The sequence below is a fragment of the Mirounga leonina genome, unplaced genomic scaffold (assembly GCF_011800145.1).
Source record: "Mirounga leonina isolate KUSES-001 unplaced genomic scaffold, KU_Mleo_1.0 Mir_173, whole genome shotgun sequence".
Taxonomy (NCBI): Eukaryota; Metazoa; Chordata; class Mammalia; order Carnivora; family Phocidae; genus Mirounga; species Mirounga leonina.
The window spans coordinates 20,855,600-20,878,778 of record NW_023270447.1 but is presented as its reverse complement, the minus strand read 5'-3'; the positions used below and the strand labels follow the sequence as shown (position 1 = coordinate 20,878,778).

The following is a 23,179-nucleotide window of genomic DNA, read 5'->3' as shown; positions in this document are numbered from 1 at the left end:
GCCCCAGGTTGTGATCCAAGATGAGGTAACTTTATTTAAGGTAGTGCCAGGTAAGGTAGAAGCTTAGAGGAAAGAGTCCCAGTGACAGACAGCTCAGTCAGTGGCCACAGTCATCGCGCAAGGACAGAATTTTCCAGTACAGCAGGAAAAGATATGAAAACACAAACATGCCTTAGATAATCAAGACTAAGAGACTGTCCCATTAGAACTGAACTAGAGGGGCTCAAAGATCAATTGTAAATGAAATTAGGGAGGAATCCTCTCCCTCACACTGTCACTAAGCCCCATTCTCTCTTCTTGGCTTCACTCTTCAGGATTTCAACCCGTTCTTTTATCCTGCTCTATATCTGTGTGGAGAGAATATTCACAGAATCCCTCATATTGGGGTGCCTGGGTGGCTCAGTTGGTTAAGTGTTGGACTCCTGATTTCGGCTCAGGTCATGATCTCAGGGTTGTGACATTGAGCCCTGTGTCAGGCTCTGTACTCAGCAGAGTCTGCTTGAAATTCTCTCTCTCTCCCTCTCTTTCTGCCCCTCCACCTCCCCTGTTTGCTTGCACGCACTCACACACACACTCTCTCTCTCTCTCTAAAATAAATAGATAAAATCTTTTTTTAAAAAAATCCCTCATATAGGCCAGGTACTATGCAAGATGTTTCATATACAATATCTATTTCATTCCATAATTACTCTAGGAATTAAATGCCATTGTTAGCTCCATTTTACAAATGAGGAAATCTAGGCTTAGAAAGTCTTCAGGTCCACACACAACTCAATGTAAGAGCTGTGATATGAACTCAGGCCTAGCTGATGACAAAGTCTATGCTTCTTAGATTGTTCATGTTTACAATTTTTTACAAATTTTATAGTTTATAAAATTTTAAGTACCTGTTTGAAGGTAACGTCAAAGGTAAGTACCTTCAAATAGGTACTTTAATTTTATACATTCCTCTGTGTTTTTTCAACTTTCATTCATTAGACACTCTTGATAATGAAAATTCCTTTTAGACCCAAGGGAATTGCATTTCCAGTGGTGAGATTTCAGCTGAGGTCGAGTGACGACCAGAGGCCAGAGAGGGAAGGTAGACAGTAAAAAACGATCCTAGTCGAACACAAATCATACCCGGATGGCTAATGCAGCCAAGTCACGGGACTACACATGAGTAAGAAAGAAAATGTTTATGAACTTGCAACAGAGCCTCAGAGTGGAATGGTTGAAGGAGAATGATAGGGTCAGACAAAAACTGTCTCCAGCTTAACCTCAGGTGAGGGGAAAAAAGATGGGGATACACTTTTGAATGGGGATGAGAACTGGTTGTACTGGCGTCGAGTATTCCTCCTCCCTAAAATACATCCCATGATTGTACTATTCCTGAGTATAAATGTTGTCTAGGTTATTCCCAGTTTAAAAAAAAAAGCAATTGACCATATCCTTCTCACCATTTTAATGTTGAGCTATTATAATCTCACATTCCAGTGGCCTTCTAACTGCATGGTTATAGTCTCCTTACACTTCCTCTGAAATTGTTTTTTCCATTGTTATCTTGCATTATAGTCTCATCGTAATGTCATGTTTAAAGGTTCCCCATACACTTGTAATGAAATCGTTTTGCAGTTCAGAATGGCATCATATTGGCACTTTAAGCAGGGTATCCATCACTCTGTATTGATAGTTTTCACAACAAAACACCCTATTTTAGTGGCTGTGAAAGTAAATAGCTGTTGCCAGTGATCTGTTCTTCCATTTCAAACTTAAATGGTCTCATCTGTTTTATTTTACCTTGCAATTTTCACACCCACTGTGGTATGGGCCAAATTTATACTGTTTGCTTTCAAATGAGGACTGTCATTCCATTGGCTCATAAATGTGTGTATGACGAGCCACTTATCTGTTTTGGTTTGGCCTCTGTGCCGTAGAGAATCCCTTACAGTCTGATGATCAATACGGTTTGGCCACTCCATGTACAAGGCTAATGTAGGTAAGTCTTCTGCTAATTGAAATCTGGAGGCAAATTATTTGGTAAATGTTTTCAAATCAAACTAACTGAATATCCAAGAGTTATGTATGTAATTACTTCACTACACAATCACACCAAAAAAGAACTCTATTTCCAAATAGCCACACATGCAAAATTTGCATAGCGTTTGAAGGCCAAGGCTCAGAGACAGGAAACTTGAGATGAATGCATGTTGTGTTATTATAATTATTACCCAGAATTGGGCATTTTTATGTAATTTTTTTTTAAGTGCCATCATCACCTGTGGGTGGTTAAACTTGGAGATGTTACCAATTCGACTTAAATCTCCACTTTAGAAATTAAATGTTACCCAACCCAAGTCTAATCCAAACTAAGTCTCACTTGGAAGTCGGCCAGGGCGGGCGCAAGTCTCCTGACAATAGGCTTCACTTTTGAGATCTTTCTCTTCCCTGCTGTTAAAAGAGCCATTACTGCCTCCGATGCAGCTCGGCTTCGGCTGTTTTGACGGTTTTTCACATGTCCAGCCAGAAGTCGGAGGAGCAAAAAGAGAATAAAAGCGATACATCTTTACAAGAAAAGATTTCTGCTAGCATTTTCATACTCAAAGAAATTTGGCATTCAGTTGAAGCTGGGAGCAAAGCTTCAGATAAGCCTTTATTTTATACAAAACTACTTCTCTGTCTTTAGGAGTTAACACAGATAATGAGGATGACGCAGCCCGCGACCAGTTGGGCCACAGTGTTAAACACTGTAAATCCACGTGTTTTGGGCATGTGTGCCTGAGCTAATGCTTGAATATATTTTCTGTCTGGAAGCAAGCAGAAACAGCCGCAGCCATGATTTCGGGTCTTGGGTAACCCGTGGTGCCCAAGAAGTGATAGTTCTTTTACATATCCCCCCCCAAATTTAAATGTGCTTTACGTAAAAAAACAAAGACATGTGCTCTCATTCCAAGAGAATATGGCATGAACTGGAAAACCAAGCAAAATATGAGATAGGGTTAAGAATCACTCCACAGTGTCCAGCCCAAACGCCACCAGTTCAGTGTGAAGCCCTGCCGATTCTCATTTCAGTGCATTCAGAATAAACCCAAAGAGGACCATGCATACTCGAATGAACACGCATGAAAAACCTAAATGTGGTTTTAAAATATAACCTTAATTATAAGCAGCTGAGCACTGCCTGAAAAACCTCCTATAACCTTACAGAAGGGTATCACTATACATTCATGGTCTCTGAATTTCTCTGCCTTCAGGCTCTGATAAGCATTTTATCACCTTATCATCAGCTCCTTCTCCTACTCCTGAAAGTAACTGCTAATTCCAGACCTTCTCCAGGCTCCTTAGAGGCTCAGCCCTGCACCTCTCACTCACAGCAGTGGACACTGCCTCCCTCCTCACTGGGAAAATGGAATCCATAGGCATGATCTCACCCTCCAGCTCTCCACCCCACTGCAGCCACCACTTTTCTTCAGTCTCAGAGAATGAGATGAGTCTGCCTTTGAGTCTGCCTTTAAGACTCATCTCCCTCCTCTGGGACCTCATTTAATCAGTTGAACTCTCCCTCACTTATATCTCAAGTTAAGCTCCTCTCTCCCTACTGTCTCCTCTTTTGCCTATAAACATCTTCAAGTTTCTCCCATTATTTGAAACAAAAAAAACAAAAAACATCTACTTCGATCCCATTTCTCCCTTGTCCCCGGATCTCCCTTAGCTACGGCCCCAGCCTCTCTCTTCTCCCCACCATATCTCCAGCTAAACTTGTCAAAACAGCAGTATCCATTTATTTCCAGTGAGAGCTCCATTGCAGTGTCTTCCAACCCCTCCTTCCTACTGAACTGCCCTTGTTTCAGGAGTCACCTTTCTGTGTTCACCCAAACACTGAATTATGCTGATAATTACTGCCTCTTTAGTGAGCTCTACCCTCTCTTAACAGCAATTCTACCATCATCTCCTGACTTTCTTTATTCCACTCTGACTATTCCTTCTCTCCTTTTGACATGACTATCCCTCCTCTGCCTACCCTTTCAATGGTGTTGCATCCCCTTCTGAATGCTATTCCTCCTCTACCCTTCCTTAATCTCTTCCACCTTTGTGATTCCAACTACCACATAAAAGGGATGTGTTCTCTGTCCCCAGCACTGATTTCTCCCCTGAATTTCATATTATACATATAACTGCCTCCTAAACAACTCTACCGAGATGTCATGTAGACATCGTAAACAGCACGTCCAAAATGGCGGGTACCATCTTCTCCCAAATCCATCTCTTCCTCCTGTAGTCTCTTTCTACACTGATATCACCACAATCCCCTGAGGTGCCCAAACTAGAAACTTAGGAGTCATCCTTGACTCCCCACTTCATTCTCTACATTAACCAAGTATTTCTGACTTAATGAAAACTTTATTGAATACCATATCCTCCTCCCCATTCCCACTGCCGCTTCCTTATTTAAAGCCCTGGTAATCAGAAGCTAGTCTACTTAGTAGTTTCTCCATCTGTCTCCCTTTAGTTAGCCTTGTCACCTTCAAATGATCTTCCACAAAACAACCTTTTTTTTCTGCCTAAAAAAAAATAAATAAATCTAATCATATCATTTCCCTTCTCAGAAATCCCTTAATGGCTCCCTCAGCTATAAGATATTTTGCAGGCTCCTTCACATTTCTTACTTTGCCTCAAAGAGCTTGCCCCTGCTGACCTCCCCAGCTTCATCTCTCCCCTCTCCCTGACTCACATTTTATGGTCTAGGAACACTAAATCTTTCACAATTTCTCCAAATACCACACTGCTTCACACATCCATGACTTTACTTGGACTCTAGGGAAAATACCTGGGTCCTTTCTCTAAGTGGACTTTGATCTATAGATCAAACAATGTATTTATTGGGCTTTATGGATGATACACTCAAATTACCTCAGTTAAAGGGGTTTTGGTGTAACATAACTGACAGGAAGTCCTATAAAGGCAACATAGAACCAGGCTTGTGGGAGAACGGAAATATCATTTTAAGTACAATAGCAACTCTAGGAGGATTATTCATAGGAACACTCTACTGCTGCTCATAGAGTTTCTCCTCCAGAAGATTTGTCTATGGCTCATGGCTCAAGTGTTCCTCCATTACAGTGACCCAGCTTTTTGTTTTACTGCTTTTGCAGCAACTTACTTACTCTCACCGTATTGTGGTTGCTCTCTTCTCTTCTTTCTAGCCCGTAAGTGCTTATTGCCTTCTCTTCTGTATGTCTTTCTGCTTTTACCACTTTCTTGCCTTATTACCTAGTACTAGAATTTAAACTTCTCATAGAAAAGATCAGATTGCTTGGCTAAGTGCCATCTGTCTAGATACCCTAGATACTTCTTTGGGCAGCATTGTCCCCCTTGACCATTTTATAGGTGTAAAGTATCTTTTCCTGGGTGTGAGAGTCACATAGAGAAATTAGGACGATTTCTGAAGCAGTTGCCACCAAGAAGGTTGTAGATATGTGTACCCTGGGACCTCGCAGAATAAGGTGATATGACTGGCAGAAGCTCTCCATGACTTGTAAGTTCATTTTTTAAATCCTTACAATTATACCATCATAAGAACACCATTTGTTGAGCAACTACTATGTGACAAATACTTTACATACATTATTTTTAATTCTCACCAAAATGCTGGAAGACAGCCACTGTTAAAACTTTGCTGAGTATCAGCAGGGATGGTTAGCATGCTCGAGGTTGCACAAATGACCGAGCAAATGGTCAAACAATTCGAAGCCAAAAATGCCTGGCTCCATGGCAAATGCCATTCCCTCTGAACTTTGCTATATCTAGACTATATTCCTCCAGCCTCGTGTCTTTAATTTATTACAGACCATTCTGTAATACTAACCACTTTAAAGCTTTTCTTATTCCCTAGCCATGCCTTTGTACAATACAAGAATGAAGTTGCTTCTTTTGACACCTGATAACTCAGTCTCACTGTCTAATATATGTGAGACCCTCATCTCCAAATTTCTGCCTGTATCACGCTTAGTCAAAAATTGATCAAAGTTCAAAATGGACAGTACAATCTCCTCATTAGTCCACTTCTCTCATTGAAAAGATGGCTTTAGTATAGAAATAGCCCAGCAGCATTTTTCTTTAGAATGTGACTATACATTAAATATACAAGTATGCTGACATCTAAGTAATTTTAAAAAGAGAGAAATGAATGTGGAGTTTTAACTTCTGTTGGCTCAGTAAGGAGGATGGAAGAGTTCATACTTTTAACAAATGTATGTAAAAAGACATGCACATTTGAACAGAGTAGCAAAAATTTGTATGACTGTGGGAATACAAATATTCCTTTCTTTTTTTTTGTATCTATGTGAAGTTTTTTAAACTGAAAAACTAAACACCATGAGCAACTGCACACACCCCAGCTTAGCCCAGTTCAAACACCACTCAGAGGTGCTGAGCTGAGAGGAATCTATTATGAGATCAGGGTGCTATACCACTAAATGTGATTTCCAACGTTTTATTTCCACCTTTCTTTTCAAATTGCACTTACTCCCACAACTGCTCTCCTCTATTAAAGGTAAGGGCAATAACATTTCTTCTTTTAAAACAGCAATGATATTACAAAAGAAAAATAGTCAAAATTTGCAAAGTTCTTTTGGAGTTCTCAATGGAAATGGAAACCAATCTCTACTTAACTTGTCCTATGGCTGGCATCCCCCAAATCACTACCTGGGAATAATAGCTTACAAATTTTAACATTAAATAAATGTAAACCATTAGAACTGATGCAAAGTACCATTATTGTGACATACTCTAATTTGAAAAGGGTAAATCAATTTAAGCCATTTTTGTTTAAAATCAGCTCCTTCGGCTGTACACTCGTAGTGGTTGCCAAGTTTCAACCCAAAGTGAATGTTAAGGTCTATGTTATTAACCCTTGAAAAATGAGCTCTATCATGGAAACAATGACAGACCTGGGGACTACCAGGTGCAGCTGTTGAAGCTGACAGTCACTCAAGTAAGAGTAATGCCTGGTTTCTTCATATGCAAATCACATAATATGTGCATACCTTTAAAGGGCAATGTCAGATTATTGTAGACGTGTTTAGATATAAATACCTTTTTTTTAAGAGACCAAATTCATTTATACTGAACTCTCTATGGCTGACATACCATGATAAATCACCTCATTACACAGGAAGCCACAGAGATCACTACTGAAGATGAGTATGATTGTAAATGAGCCTGCTGGAATCCTACTGTGGCTTGCAATGACCCTCAGTAAAAAGATACCTGTAGATCATGCCAATAGTTGCCCTTGGAACTATCTGGAAATAGGGAGCAGCTAATACCCACACTTACAATGCTAGCCAAATAAGTTTTCTAGGGCTTGAATTTTGATTCTTCAAAGGAAGCTATGGGGGTATATTTTTCTTAGCAATATCTGTCAAGCAAATATAAGCCTCCTTTGAACGGTGTTTGCAAGAGATTGAGAAATACACCTCAGTGAATGTATATGCTGGGAAGAGTCACATGGTAGCCTCTGGGTGCTGATGATATTCTAAATCTTTATCTAATAATCATTACAAGGAGTGTGTGTGTGTGTGTGTGTGTGTGTAATCACAGAGCTGCACACTTAAGAGCTGAATACTTTATTCTCTATAAATTATTTTGCAACTTCTTTAAAAAGTTAAAAAGCAAAGCAAAACAGAACATTCTGACATCACTACATCATTTTTCAAGTGGCAATCTAGGACAAGAGCTGCAACTGCAAACTTTAAGTGTCACTCGCCCAAATTGGAGATCCACGCTGTGCTCTCCTCTCTGGCCCTTGGCTCCTGAGCCCTTTCATCTTCTTCCTGTGGAAAGATGTCAAGGTAGAATTCTCCCTGGTGAATTCTCCCTGGGGTGAATTTTCTATTCAAATCTGGAAGCATGCATGCTAAAGTGAGATTTCCAAAAACGACTATACTGTCTTTATAGAGAAGAAATAAGATGAGAAGTTGTCTGGACAACTGGCTGGGGGGTTGGGGGGGGTGGACAAAGAGAGAAGGGGAAAAAAATCAAATGTTCTGAAGGATATACAGAGCTGCAGATCAAAGATCCCTGGTTTTTCTGTCCTCAGGAGTCCCCCCAGGCTTCTTGATCCTCAGTTCACCCTTCTTACCACTATTCATAATCTTATAACCTGTATCTCTCACATCTACCTCGCCCCCTCTCACCTGCTCAATCGCCAGGTAGAGGACAAAAGGAACTGAGAAGTCTCCAGCTATGCTGTCTGCCCCAGACAATGGGTGCTGTAACAATAGCTCAGCCTCATGTTTAACAATCAAATCATCCATTTGATTTTCAATTTATTTTCAACGTAGGAACTTTTCTGGTTCTTGGTAAAGAAAACCCTAAGTATATTCAATATCTGTATTTATGCTGTATGCAGACACTTGAGTATATGGTAAATGTGGTTTTAGTAGCATACACTGTTCCTTATTTAATTCATCTAGCCTGACAGAGTTGGTAAGAATGAATGCAACAATAGTAATATTTCATTTAGACCCACTGGCATTTCTCCTGATGTCCATTAAAAAGATGTAATATATATTATAAAAGTGAGAGCAGGTAGATACACAAGCATGCACTTTACTACAAGGTACATTAATAGAATGATAAATCCCATGGATTCAATCTACAAGAACCAAAATACTCTGAGTGAAGACATCTGTACAGAATTAGGTGCCAAATGAAATGTCACAATCAAATAAAACATCCCTTTACGAGAATCATAGGAATTTTTGGAGCTAGAAGGAACCTTTGAAATCGAGTGAGACTTGCTCCTTGACAGACATCTTACCAACGTTTAAGAAAGATTAAATGACTTACGCAAGGTCACACCTCGTTAGTGGAAAAACCATGCCTAGAAACTTCCTTCTGTAGGCAAAATGTTCCTTCCACTACACCATGACGGCAACTGCTTATGAAGCAAAAACACACATGGGCTCACCATAACATCCTTGTGCATTCATTTCAGTGTGTCAGTGGGTGTTCTTTGTGATGCGTGCTTACAATGTATCGCACATTCTGTTAACTTGGCCAAACCCTTCTCTTGAAGACTGAGGCTGGAACCAAATTGGCTTCTTCAGACCTTGGAGTATGTAATACAAATCCACAGGCCCTGCGAGCACTCACGTGGTTGGTGATGGAGCCAAATATTGGCCACTGATGTTCTATATGGATAGCCACACAGAGCCAACTTCTCCAAACAAGCAAGATTAAAACTTTATTTATTTAATATGGTACCTCTGTCCTAACTGGACCAACGTAATATGAAAGCTGAAATTAAGAGAAGTATTACAACTCAGAACATTTCCACACAGAGCTCAGAACCAAGGGGCACAGATGCTGGGACAGCAGGCAGGGGGAGAGAGTGGCCATTTCAAGTTTCCAGGCCCAGAGTACATTAGGTGAACCTCCATCAAGCCACGTCCACAAAAAGAGCTCCAAACTGAATCACAGGTGTTGGACGATGGAGATTGGAGGTTAAGACTATGGATATTGAAGGCACCTGGCTGGCCCAATCAGTAGCACATGCGACTCTTGATCTTGGGGTCGTGAGTTTAAGCCCCACATTAGGCATAGAGTTTGCTAAATAACAATAATAATAATATTCTTAAAAAATAAAATAAAAAGGATATGGATATCAAAACTGCAATACTTCATCAAATAAATATCTGACACGCGATTACCAAAGACTCAAGCTGAAGGCCAGAGAGAACATTAAAACAAACATCCAGCTTTGCTCCTGCCAGTCTGTCTTGGAGAAATTAAGTTTGAGTAACACCAACCTCAGTTGACCTTCTGTACAACAACATGAAAGTCAGAACCTATGTCTGTATCTCAGCTGAAATGTTGCATGAACCAAGCTTATGGGATTAGATTCCGGTTTAGACAATAACATTCTTAAAACAACTCTCACCACGAGGACAGTGGAATACCACAGTAGGAGCAGGTTGCTAACTAATACAAATGATTACAAGAATCAGCGTCTACCTATAATTGAATTTAGGAAATCATCAAGGAAGCAAAAAAGAACCAAAAAGCCAGGCGAACCCAGGACAGGTTGTCTTTTTTAATTTTTTTTTTTTTTTAACGAAATCTTGCCATTTGCAATGACGTGGATGGAACTAGAGGGTATTATGCTGAGTGAAATAAGTCAATCAGAGAAAGACATGTATCATATGATCTCACTGATATGAGGAATTCTTAATCTCAGGAAACAAACTGAGGGTTGCTGGAGTGGTGGGGGTGGGAGGGATGGGGTGGCTGGGTGATGGACATTGGGGAGGGTATGTGCTATGGTGAGTGCTGTGAATTGTGTAAGACTGATGAATCACAGGTTGTCTTTTATTCTTTTGTAGAAATGTGTAGCTGGAAACCACTAGCTGCACTGCCTTGGACACCAGTAAAATTCCTGTAGAGTGTTTTATAAAGGTAATGAACTTGTATGTGCCTCACTGAACAGGCCTGCTATTAAATCTTCCCTAAAAAATGGGATGAGATTGCTGGGGTGTTTTGTGAGCAATGTGAGCTTTGCCTGTAGCATAGTCGGGGATTTTAATCGCTGGCCCCAAAATTATGATTTTCACTAAGTAAAATAAAATTGAAAACAACCCAGAACACCCTCCATATCATCAATTTTTAATCTGCCTTGGTTTTAAGATTTCCCTTGTTAGGAGCAGATTTGGGGGAAAGGAGTAAAGAAGAAATCTCAAATGACGAATGTCCAGCCCTGACAAGCCAATCACAAACAAATTAAATGTCCATCTCTGTCACAGCCGGCAACCCCAGCCTGGCCTGGGGGAAATCCTCCATGTTGTTCAGAACAAATGTATTGGAGGCTAATCAAAATCTAATGAATCCCTCGGGAAAATAGCTTCCTTAGTCCACATCTATGAGAATTATACTCAATTTGGGGGAGGTGTCTACCAGTTGTTCTCTGATACAGCAATTGTTTTGTGAAAAACAGAACGAGACACCCCCAGAAAGACATTTCAGCTAAGTCCATTATTCAAATCTATGCTTCACCCACCGAAGTGTCAAGGTGATGCATTTGCTGATCTGTCTCACAATACATTTTATTACTGACATGCACAGAGCAAAAGACCAAAGGAGGAAAGTCGGGTAGGGCAAAAGAAAGAGAAGCAATTTTTGACTTCCAAACAAAGCCCGCCTGTAACTACTTGGTCTGACTAGCTCTGCCAGTTTCTTTTGTCTAAAAGAATGAGAAGGAAAAGACAAAAGAGAGGAACGGATAAGGGTGAGTTTGGAACATTAATGTAACCTGCAGAGGGCCATGAGGAGGGCAAAGAAACAAGAAAAAGGCACCAAGAGACTTATCATCCGCATGAATCAGATTTGTCCTGCATTCTGATTCTTTTCTGGACCTCTCACCCTGCTGGAAGACAAGCTCTTTCCATACAAAATAAAATCCATCATAACGGTGTCAGATATTTCTCACATGCCTCCTAGGTACCGGGCACTTGACACACATTATCTCTAAATCTCACATCCACCTGGCAAAGAAGGCGTTATTATTCCCATTTTAGAGATGAGAAAACCGAGCTTTGGAGAGGCTCAAACCTTGCTGCAGGCCAACTACAGAGCTGTTAAATGGCAGACCAAAATTCAAACCCAGAGCCTAATCCATCACCATAATTGAATCCTTTCCACTCTCCCTTCCCCCTGGGCTTCTCAACAGTTCTCTCTCAGGAAGCTCCCATTGCTTTTAGTTCCACATTCAAGGCAAATTGGAAGCTGCTTCCTAACAAAGCATCCCTACTACAAACCATGTCATCCCTAAGATAGGTAACAATCACTTGCTTTCCTACTTTGCAGATTATGTAATTAGTCAAAGCAAAGTGGGGCAAAGGCATGTGGAAGCAAAGAGCAATTTAGGGTTACACTTCTCTTATGTATATTCAGCTTTTCCATAAAGACTTATTGTTCTCACCTTTCTGGGCAGATGGAAAAGTGCTGGGCTCCACCATCATTTTAAGGTTTATAGTCCCTGGAAGAGCTCAGATGAAAATGAGGCAACATGGGGCGCCTGGGTGGCTCAGTCGTTAAGTGGCTGTCTTTGGCTCAGGTCATGATCCCAGAGTCCTGGGATTGAGTCCCACATCGGGCTCCCTGCTCAGCGGGAAGCCTGCTTCTCCCTCTCCCACTCCCCCTGCTTGTGTTCCTGCTCTCGTTGTCTCTGTATCTGTCAAATAAGTAAATAAAATCTTTAAAAAAAAAAAAGAAAATGAGGCAACATCCATATGGTTCTAGTTTTTTGGGGGTTTTTTTGTTTTGTTTTGTTTTAACAAAGAAGCCTACTACATACCTCTAATTAAAGTATATACATTAGCATTGGAAATGGTAATTAAAGGATTTATACACATCTAGAGTCCTCTGACAACACACTCATTCATGTTACTATCTAAATGGTCGATTTAGGCACCTGGGTGTCTCAGCTGGTTAAGTGACTGCCTTCGGCTCAGGTCATGATCCTGAAGTCCCTGGATCGAGTCCTGCATCGGGCTCCCTGCTCGGCAGGGAGTCTGCTTCACCCTCTGACCCTACCCCCTCTCATGTGCTCTCTCTCTCTCTCAAATAAATAAAATCTTTAAAAAATAAATAAATAAATGGTCGATTTGTTCCCATGGGAATTTACAATTTAAATACTATTTTATGGTCCATTCCAAAGACATGTTTCGAAGGGAGTGGAGACATCTCTGAAAAAAAATCTAGAAACTTAACTTTGGGTTGGGATGATGAATTTCTTTTTTAATTGCCTTTAATCTTTCTAAGCACTGGATTAGTAATCTTTGCTAAAAGCGATTTTGGCATCCACGGATTAGCCCCCTTAGGGACAATGTGATATCACTGAGTGCCAGAGTAACATGGGAGCAAGAATCTGGGAGCTGGAGTCAGAAATACAATGGCCTCAAATTCTAGCTTCTCTTCTTGCTGGCTGTTGACTTAGGGTATATTATTTAAATCCCCTGAGTCTCAATTTCTTCCTGTGTAAAGAGAGATCAGTATGTTTCACAGGGTGGTTTTAAGGATTGAATAAGGTAAAGTATATAAAGCCCAACAGAATGACTTGACACATAGCAGGGTCAAAAGCTATTCCACTCTATACTTTTCTTCTAGATTCTGGCAATATTCATTCAGTAAGCATTCAACAAATACTTTTGCATTTCTCCTAGGTAACAAGGCACAGATCTAAGATTCTTAGCACTAAAATGAGTAAGTTACTGTCTTTTTTTATTCTTAAAGAGCTTATGGACAAGTGGAGGACTTATATACTACTTACACATATACAGAAATGTTTCTCTTAGACATTATGTAATAAGTAAAACTAATTGCTAATATTTACTGAATACTTTCATTGTGGCAAACACTGTGCTTTATACTATTTGGTTTAATGCATACAACCTGAATGTTACGGAAGATATAAATAAAATGCTATGAAAGCCCAGAGAAAAAACCTATTCATACCAAGAAAAGAAGTAATGAAAGCTCTTCCCAAATATTTGTGATATTTAAATCCAGTCCTAAAAGATGAGTCGGATTTTAACATCCTGATATATTTAATAGCCTAAGAGGGGAAGCCTGTTCCAGTTGGGGGGGTGGAGGGGAGGAGACAGAAAGACCAAACATAAAGATCATAAAAGCACTCAGAAAACCACAAGGATCCCAGAGTGGCCACTGGACAAGGAGATGAGGCTGGAAAGATAGACTGTAGAAAGCACAGAGGCCATGCTAAGGACTTTAGATCATTCCCCATAGGAGAACCTGTGAATAGCCTAATTGGATCTAACTTTAAAGAAAACCTTGGCAGTGGGTAAGGCAGATTAGAGCAAGGACTAACTGGATGTAGGAAGCCCCATCCTGGGCCTGGAAATGAAGGTCAAAAAAGTACGTATGTTCACTGCTATCCCTGCCAACAAGTAGGGGATGAATACAGTTCCTTCCGGTGGTATTGGTGTAGAGAGGGGGAAATAAATGATTCAAACTAAATTTGTAGCTGTCACTGTCTCCCAGAAAGATCAGATTCCTAATAGCCGGAGGAAATCCAATAGGCAAAGAAAAGGCTGTTTAATAGAACTTAGGGACCAGAGAGCAGATATGAGCCAAGTCTAGGCCTTAGGAAGATTCATACTGGAATTTTTAAACTTATCTGAGGCTTTTTAATACATATCCCACTAGTAAAAAGCCAATCACTGCTAAACGTTACCTCCTAAGGACTTTATGACTTTTTTTTTTTTTTTCATGTTTGCAGTGGGTAGAAGGGTCGTGGATATCACTTACATGTTGAATACCCCTCAACTCCTCAAGGAAAGGTTCTGTTTATTCCCACCCTTGTTCCCCCACCCCCTATACTGGACATGGGACATGGAGAATGTTGCATAACTCCACTAAATGTTTGATTATTTAATCAATCAGTTCAAGACTCGAGACAGTTATAAGCTCGACCAGACTTTGGCTGGATCTAGTAAAGTGGGAACCACTCATTAAGCATTTCAGACAAGGGGACTCAGTAAGATCCGTTTCTAGGTCATCCCTGCATCTCTGGAAAGAGAGTCCCCAGGAGAAGTCTATTTCATCCTCCCCAAGCCCTGTAATATGTGTGAGACAGTACAAAAGCAAGGGAACCCTTGTTCTTAAATATTAGCTATTTACTCCACTCCTGTATACCTTCTAAGTATTGGCATTTGTGTGAACTGGTCTCTCCTAAACAAGTAAATGCCTGACATATGGTAATATGTACAATTTATATATCTTTTAAGATAGACAGGTGTGTACATCAAGTCTAGAAGTTTTGTTGCAAAACTCATTTTCCTCCTCTCAGTCTATAATTGAGTCCCTCCTCACTGGTGTCCCTCTGTCTTCACCTTCCATTTATGCCTGACCCTTCAGTACAGTGTCCTGGCTTTTTCCTCTTAACCTTGGACGTGGGTTTTCAGTCAAGTGTGGTTCCATCCAGTATTCTCTCTACCAGAGCTGGGTATGGCTCTTGCAGTTCCAGGATAATTGAGAAGATGAAGGAAAATAATCATTCCTCGTCCAAGCTCAGAATTAAATATGTAAAAGACAAATCTCTCTTGTATTTGATTGCACATTAAAACAGAACTCCCTTGTTATGCATATAGAGTCTTTCTGATTTGTTTATTTTTCCAAAGAATATCTTTTGTCATCATCAGTAGATATGTGCCAGGGCTCCAGAAGGTATGGAGCCCAAGAAAGAGTTGGAGGAAAAAACTTGTCTTGATATAATAGTATAAAGATATAAAGTAGTAAAAATAATACAATGTTTTATGATTTTTTGATGGGATTTCTCATATTTTAAAATTAAACGTCTATGAAACAAATACCACTCGGTGGCTCTACCTTGAAACTCAGCTTACCCAGCTGGGACATATCATGAGCAGTGCTGACGTGCTTCAGTTAAACACATTCTGACATGGCCTTAATTTCTATGAAAGGACAAAAAAAAAAAAGCTGGGGCACAGAAAACTTTGGATAAAATTATGTTCCATGAAACATGGCCTTATTTTTAATTTTGCCCTCACTGGATACTTTACAGACCAATTTTTTTTTTTTTAAACAAAGGAAGATTGCTGACTTATTTCCATATTTAAAAGAAAAAAAAAGTGGAGCTAAATTTCAACTGAAAGACTTCGATTAAGCATAAAGCAAAGTTTCATGACTGAATTTGAGGGTTCTTCTTAAAGTTTAAGAGAAAGAGAGCAGCTAGTCACAGAGACTTCAAATCTTGTAAATATTCAAGTCTTGTTGTAGGACACAGGAGAAGATTGATCACAAGAAACAATGGGAGGAAGGCAGTTCCTTGAGCACGTCAAGCTCCTGCACATTCCATTCCCACTACTTAAAATGCCTTTCCCACCTGGCAAACTACTATTCATCCCTCAAAACCCAGATCAGACATCACCTTCTTTAAGGAGCTGTCCTTATCCTTCACCCCAGTGGTAGTTAATCACTCATCTCTCTGTCATCCCTGTATTATGTACATAGTGTGGTTATTGCACTTCTTCTCCTAAGTCGTATTTGTTTGTCCATATGTCAACTTCTCTACCAGAAATATTAATTCCCTGAAAGCAGGCCAATGACTTATTGATCTTGGAGGAAGTAGAATATCTGAGACCTAACAGGTACATTTTTCACATTGTGGAATTGAAGAAGCAAGAACTAAATATGCAAAACTGCTAAGCAATTCTTGGAACTTGCTCTGCACAGCCTGAGAAGTCACATGAGAGTCGGTCTTCAGCACCCTTAGTCTCCTTTGGCAATTTCTTTCCATCCTCTGATTTCAGCTGTTTTTCTGATGATTACCACATCTACATCTCCAGCCCTGAACTTTTCTCCAAGTTCTAGACTCACATCTCCAACAGCCAGCTGAACATTTATTTCCACATAAGTAGCCCATGAATACCTCGAGTTTCAGTATACCCAAAAAGAACTTTTGTTCCTTTGCCACAGATTGACCCATCTTGCTGTGCCCTCTACTTGGGTTCATTTCCCCTGTATGACAAGGTAAACACTGAGAGTCAGCTTTTCTCTCCACTCTATTATCTACCCTCTTCATTCAGTCGCCAAGTCCTTTCAATCCGCCCATCCTCTCTCTCTCTCTCTCTCTTGCTTGGGTCTTCTCTTTGCCACTTCTACTGAATTACTTCAAGCTCTCAATATATTTCTCCTAACCAATGCGATAAACTACTAGAAGTTTTCCTGTTTGCAGTGTTTTTAACCCAACTCCCATTATGCTGCAAATTACTTCCCTAAAACATAGACTCTCATCAGTTCTCTGCTTAAAACATCACTGATGGCTCCGCACTGATACAACCTATGACTGGTACCCCAAGCCCCCAGCAGTCTCTCCTCTTCCTGTCCATCCATCATTGTCTCATCCTTCCCCACATTGGGCGCGCACCACACACACGCTTCAAACCCCCTCTGTGTCCTGTCCCCCAGGTCTTTGCTCAGGTTGTTCTACCTGGAAAGTCCTCTGTCTCTCACTTCTTTCCTCTTTCTCCATGTCCCTGTCAATATCTTACTCATATTTTTTTTTAAGATTTATTTATTTATTTGAGAGAGAGCGCACATGAGTGCATGAGCAGGGGGAGGGGCAGAGGGAGAGGGAGATAAGCAGCTGAGCTCAGGTCCCCACCTGGGGCTTGATCCCAGGACCAAGAGATCATGACCTGAGTCAATGAAATCAAGAGTCAGATGCTTAACTGATTGAGCCACCCAGACGCCCAGTCTTACTCATATTTCTAAGCCAACATTTGTTAACTTGTACCCTGGATCCTCAAAGGGGCCAGAGATCAAATTATGGGGATTTATGGACTTAGATTAAAGAAAAACTACATCTTGAATTTCACTAACTCCAAACTGAAATGTAGCATTTCTTTCTATTATGAATTTAGGGAACAAACTACAGAAACACTAGAAGTCCATGTGGCTTTGTCACAAATAGAAGTCAGATATATCCATATCACATTACAGTCACTGCAAATATCTTGAATTATCACTTATGCTCATCACTACTTCAAAATTACAATGGTTATTAGATCTACAACTGGAAATTTTTATTTAATACCTTTAGAAAGAAGTGTGCTTATTATGATTTCACAATTTTTTTTGATATTTCAACAAATGTGTTTTCAATAAAATTGGTTTCCATTATAATCTTTTGTGTCTTATTTAATAGATTTCAAAACATTATTCTGAGAATGGGTCCATAAGCACAAGAAAAGGTTAAGGATGCCTCTCTGGGTTTCTCCCAAACTCTACCTCCTCTGAGAAATTTTCCCCCATCACCCCAACCCCACCACACACAGTTTAAATTAATATCTCCTTCCTGCTTAAACCTAACAGCTAGTTGAAACTCCCTCTGAGGCACTCATCACCCTGCCATCCTTTGCCGTTATTTATCAGTCATTTACTAGGTTTTTAAGGTCCTGAGGATAGGAACATTTATTTCCGGTTTTTGAGAGTCTCTCCTGGTGTGTGTGTTCATGGTAGGTGATGAACCTGAATTCCGCTGAACACATTCCTTTTGCAGTGAGCATTTTATTTTTATTTATTTATTTATTTTTGTGTGTGTATAGATTTTATTTCCCCCTACCAGAAGCAAGAAAAAAGGGGGGCAACTGGCTGACTCAGTCAGTATAGCACACAACTCTTGATCTAGGGATTGTGAGTTCAAGCCCCATCAGTGAGCATTTTAGGTTAAAGGAATTTAAATTGAGAAAATAGATATGTTGCTGATGTATTTCTGTGGCTGATGTGAGCTTGCCATCATGTAACTCGATCCGAATAGGTCTGTCCCCCTACCTGATTTCTGCGTCTCAGAGCAAAACGGGGGAACATGGGCAAGGACAGAAAAGGTGACTCTAGAAATTCTCTTTTAGTAATCCAGACACATGGTAATGAATGATTTATACACACACACACACACACACACTAGAAGGTTTTCTTTATAGCTCCATCACATAACTAACAGTTTAAATGAGTTGGATTTGAACACTCACAAGATAATAAGAAAACATTTGGAATACTGACCATTCAGTGGCCATCTATGCTGTAGGGTCAAAAACGTATTTTTGGAACAATGATTTTTATTGTTACTTGCTATTGCATGGCATAAGGTCTTTGTGTGAGGATATAAAACAGTTCCTCCCCACGGGGTGCCTGGGTGGCTCAGTTGGTTAAGCGACTGCCTTCGGCTCAGGTCATGATCCTGGAGTCCCAAGATCGAGTCCCGCATCGGGCTCCCTGCTCAGCAGGGAGTCTGCTTCTCCCTCTGGCCCTCCCCCTCTCATGTGCTCTCTCTCTCTCATTCTCTCTGTCTCAAATAAATAAATAAAATCTTAAAAAAAAAAAAAAACAGTTCCTCCCCGATGAAGGTATTTTACATTCAGTGATACCCAAATCCATAACCTTAATCATGTGGTTTAAAGAAATAATGCACCATAACATAGGCATGGGACACTCAGCTCTGAACAATTAAATGAGATTGATAAAAATCAACACCAGATAAACACCCTTTTGACAATAGGCCTCATCATATGATGCTTGAGAGAAACCAAGTTGCAAATAATAAAGATATAAAAAATGCTGTGAAAGATTTCAATTTAACACAGAAATAAATATTATAACCATGTGTTTAACCAACTAATCAGGAATTTGGTCATTCTTTTATTTTATTACTAGTACAGTGCCTAAGACGTAACAAATGGCCCCAAAACCATTTGCCAGGAATATACATTTGCATGCTGATATTTTATGATTCACAGTTTGTCCTTAACTTGTGCAAACTCCCTGCTCATTTTCTTCTTCCAGTTTTACCTATTTTAGTGTTCCCTGACACACTCTTGCTTCTTCTGATGACTGGCAAAGGAACTACTAATACTGGTGGTAACAAGAAGAAGAAGAAATAATAATAAATACCCCATGTCTGCATAATGTTTTATAGTTGTCAATGTTTTAGCTACTAATATTTCAGCTTAACTCTCATAAGAAAGCTGTGAGGAAGACAGGATTATTATACTGAATATATGGATAAAGGGACCAAAACTCATGGAAGTCATTTGCCCCAGTTCCCACAGCTTGTGAGTAATATAATCAAAGTATGTATCCAAGCCTACTGAGTCCAAATTCAGTTCTCTTTCCATGTTTCTATTCTAAGTTGGGGAAGAGCTGAAAATCAAATAACTCTATTTGGATGATTTCTGAATTGAATTTCAGCTCTTCATCAATCATGGTGGTTAAAGGTGTGAGAGACCACAGGTAAACAGCAGGCACTTAATCATTTGTTCACCTACTTACACAACAAACAATTCTTTGGTGCCTCATGTTTGCCAAGCATATAAAATCACTTGGCAGTGGGGCGCCTGGTTAACACAGTTAAGCATCTGCCCTTAGTTCAGGTCATGATCCCAGGGTTCTGGGATTGAGCCCTGTGTCAGGCTCCCTGCTCAGGGGGAAGCCTGCTTCTCCCCATCCCTCAGCCCTCTCCCCTGCCTGTGCTCTCTCTCTCACTTGTTCTCACTCTCTCAAATAAATAAATAAAATCTTTAAAAAAAAATCACTTGGCAGGTCCAATTGTCCTTAAGCACTTAGGGTATTTACGTTATAAGGATACAACTTAGATTGGTATATTTTTAACATTTCAGGATAATTTTCAGAAAGAAATCAGCAGGATAACAACTTTTTAATCATCTGGTTCAAGTTTGCACTCAGACTGTAAGAGGTGGAGGGCAGAGAAGGACACCACATGGTAAATGAAAGGCTGTTGTAGTGAAGACCATGGTGTGCAACGGAGATGCCACAGTCCTCCCCACACCACTCCCAAGACTGATGCACTCATTGACCCCATTGCTAAGAATAATAGCAATAGACAACTTGATGTTGAGTGCCTCAATAGGGGCTGCCCTTTGTTGACCAGGGCTGACAGTAAGAGATTCCATTATAAAACCAGACCCCTTGATAGCAGATGGGATGATAAGACACCAAAATAATAAAGGCCAGGTGGTGGAAGATAATCATCAAAAGTAAGGTGGACACAGCAGCAAGATTGGAATGGCAGCCTGGAGGGTTTGATGACCCACAGACTCACAATAGACATGATTATTAGAACACAATATTGCTAGGGGCAAGATAAATGAGCCACCAAGAAAGGTACTACTCAATCTGTACAATCAAAAAAACAAACAAAAAATCAGACAGGTGATTGGGAGGCTGATGGCATGTAAAAAGTCTCAATCCCAGCCATGAGAGATGATGGACTCTGAAAAACAAACTGAGGGTTCTTGAGGGGAGGGGGATGGGAGGATGGGTTAGCCTGGTGATGGGTATTAAAGAGGGCACGCTCTGCATGGAGCACTGGGTGTTATACACAAACAATGAATCATGGAACACTACTTCAAAAATTAATGATGTAATGTATGGTGATTAACATAACAATAAAATTAAAAAAAAAAAAAGTCCCAATCCCTTGCCCAATTTCTGAACCTAAGCCAGGTACAGGGTATTATCAAATATTTTGAAGATTTTTGGATCCAGGCTCCAGGTTGACATTTATACCAAGGACCCAAGGCATCATTCACAACCACCTATTAGAGTGGGGGTGTCTGAAGACCAAGTAATTTAAAAAAAGAAAAAAAAGTTCAACTCACAGAAGGTCTACTGGGTTCATAGACCTATCAATAGGTCCTCTAAATGAAAGAAATTTTCGTGGTGGTTGGTGCAACCCCAAACTGGTTTCTTGGCCAGCCAAAATAGTAAACCAAAAAAACGTTACATCCTGAGAGAACTGGCAGAAGTTGGTACCATGTTTAAAGACCTACAGGACTTAAGGAGGGTGGTCCCAACCATTTCTCTATTTAATTTGCAAGCCTGGTTCCTGCAAAATCAGATGGATCCTGGAGGCTTAACAATAGACCACCACAAACTCAACCAAGCAGTCTCAATTGTAGTTACTGTACCAAGTATGTATCTTTGCTAGAACAGATTAGCACAGCCTCAGGCATATGGTATGCAGCCACTGACCTGGCTTATGCATTCTTTCCCATCTCTGTGAGAGGCAGTTCTCACAACAGTGAACATTCACAGTCTTGCCCTGGGGGCTATGCTAACTCTCTTGCCCTATATCGTAAAGTGATTCGAAGGGACCTGGATCATCTGGGCATGCTGCAGAATATCACATTTGGCCTGTCATATCAATGATAAGTAAATTGGGCTGGAATATTGAGAAGCAGCAGTATGTTGGAAGCTTTAGTAATAAACATAAGCCTCAGGTGGGTAAAGATAAACCCTACAGAGACTAAGAGATCTGCAACGGTCAGTAAAATGTTGAAGGCCCAGTAGTCTGGAAGAATGCCAGGACATCCTCTCAAAATAAAGAAGAAATAATTGCATCTCCTACCTCCCACCACAAAGAAGAGAGCAAAATGTCTGGAAGGCATTTTTGAAGGCCTGGAAAAAGCATATTCCACACTTGCACTGTTGTTCTGACCCATATACCGGGAATCATGAAAGGTTGCCAGCTTTCAGTGCATCCCAGAGCTGCCAAAGCATGTGTAGCAGGTCCAGGTCATGGTACAAGGAGTCTTACCACTTGGGCCAGAGGACACTGCAGAACTTGTGGTTTTACAGGTATCCGGTGAAGGGGCAGGAGGAGATGCTATATGGAGTTTACAACCGACTCCAATATGAGGATCACAATGAAGAATCCTAGGATTCTGAAGGAAAGCCACACCACTCGCAGTGGACAATTAGACACCCTTCAAAAAACAAAAAACACAGCTCTTAGTGTGCTACAGGGCCTTGGTAGAAATGGAATGCCTGACCATAGGACAATAGTAACCACACTGTCAGGACGGTCCACCATGAGCTGGACTCTGTCCAGCTGCAACAGTGGGAGCTGTGGTTCACTCTACTAACCTTCCTCTTGAAAGTTTCTACCCATGAAAAGAGGCCCACCAAAACCCTGAAAGAGCTATCTCTAGAACTTCTACAAGGCAAATGGACCTGAGTGGCACAAGGAATGGACTTCAACTTGCATTCAGTGACTGGTCAAAGAAGGTATAAAAGCTCAAGCCCCTTGGCTCACAGTCATTTTAGATCCAGAATTCCTTGTAGGGTCAACTGAGGTCTGGTTTTGACATCAGAGCTTTCATTTTCCCTCTTCCCCATCCTGCATTCTTCACTCCCCTACAGGTGTTAACCCAAGAATGCTCCCCAGTAAACTTTCTGCATGCTAATCTCAGAATTTTCTTCCCAGGGAATCTGACTTGGAACAGCTGTAGTTAGAGTGGCCATCTTTCCTTGATATACTCCCTTTAACAAGAAAATCTTTTTATATTATGGCACTTAAGGAGAGTCTTGAAAATCAAAACTCACTTAGCTACCCCTAATGGGTCAATCCACAATTCAAGAATTTAACCTTTCTAGTTATCTTTACAAAACTAAAGTTAAAATTAAAAAGTCATCTAGAACATGTAAATACCTAAACTTTGTTTTTGTAGCTCTTTATTTAAACACATTTTTCATTACTTTATAAACATATTTTCCCATTCTATGAAATCAACATCATTGCTACATTTTCATACCTTTCTTCTTTCATAAAAATATAAAACCAGGGGCGCCTGGGTGGCTC

The 23,179-nt window shown here is 40.4% G+C and overlaps 1 long non-coding RNA gene across 2 annotated transcripts in view; it reads right to left on the bottom strand.

Annotated features, from left to right (window-relative positions):
* Positions 1-22,964, bottom strand: part of LOC118019182 — a 69,061-nt gene extending 46,097 nt beyond the window's left edge. For both annotated transcript variants that reach the window (XR_004681609.1, XR_004681610.1), the window contains exon 1: positions 22,136-22,964. This is a non-coding gene — a long non-coding RNA (uncharacterized LOC118019182). The remainder of the gene's footprint in view (positions 1-22,135) is intronic.
* Positions 22,965-23,179: the final 215 nt, after the last annotated feature.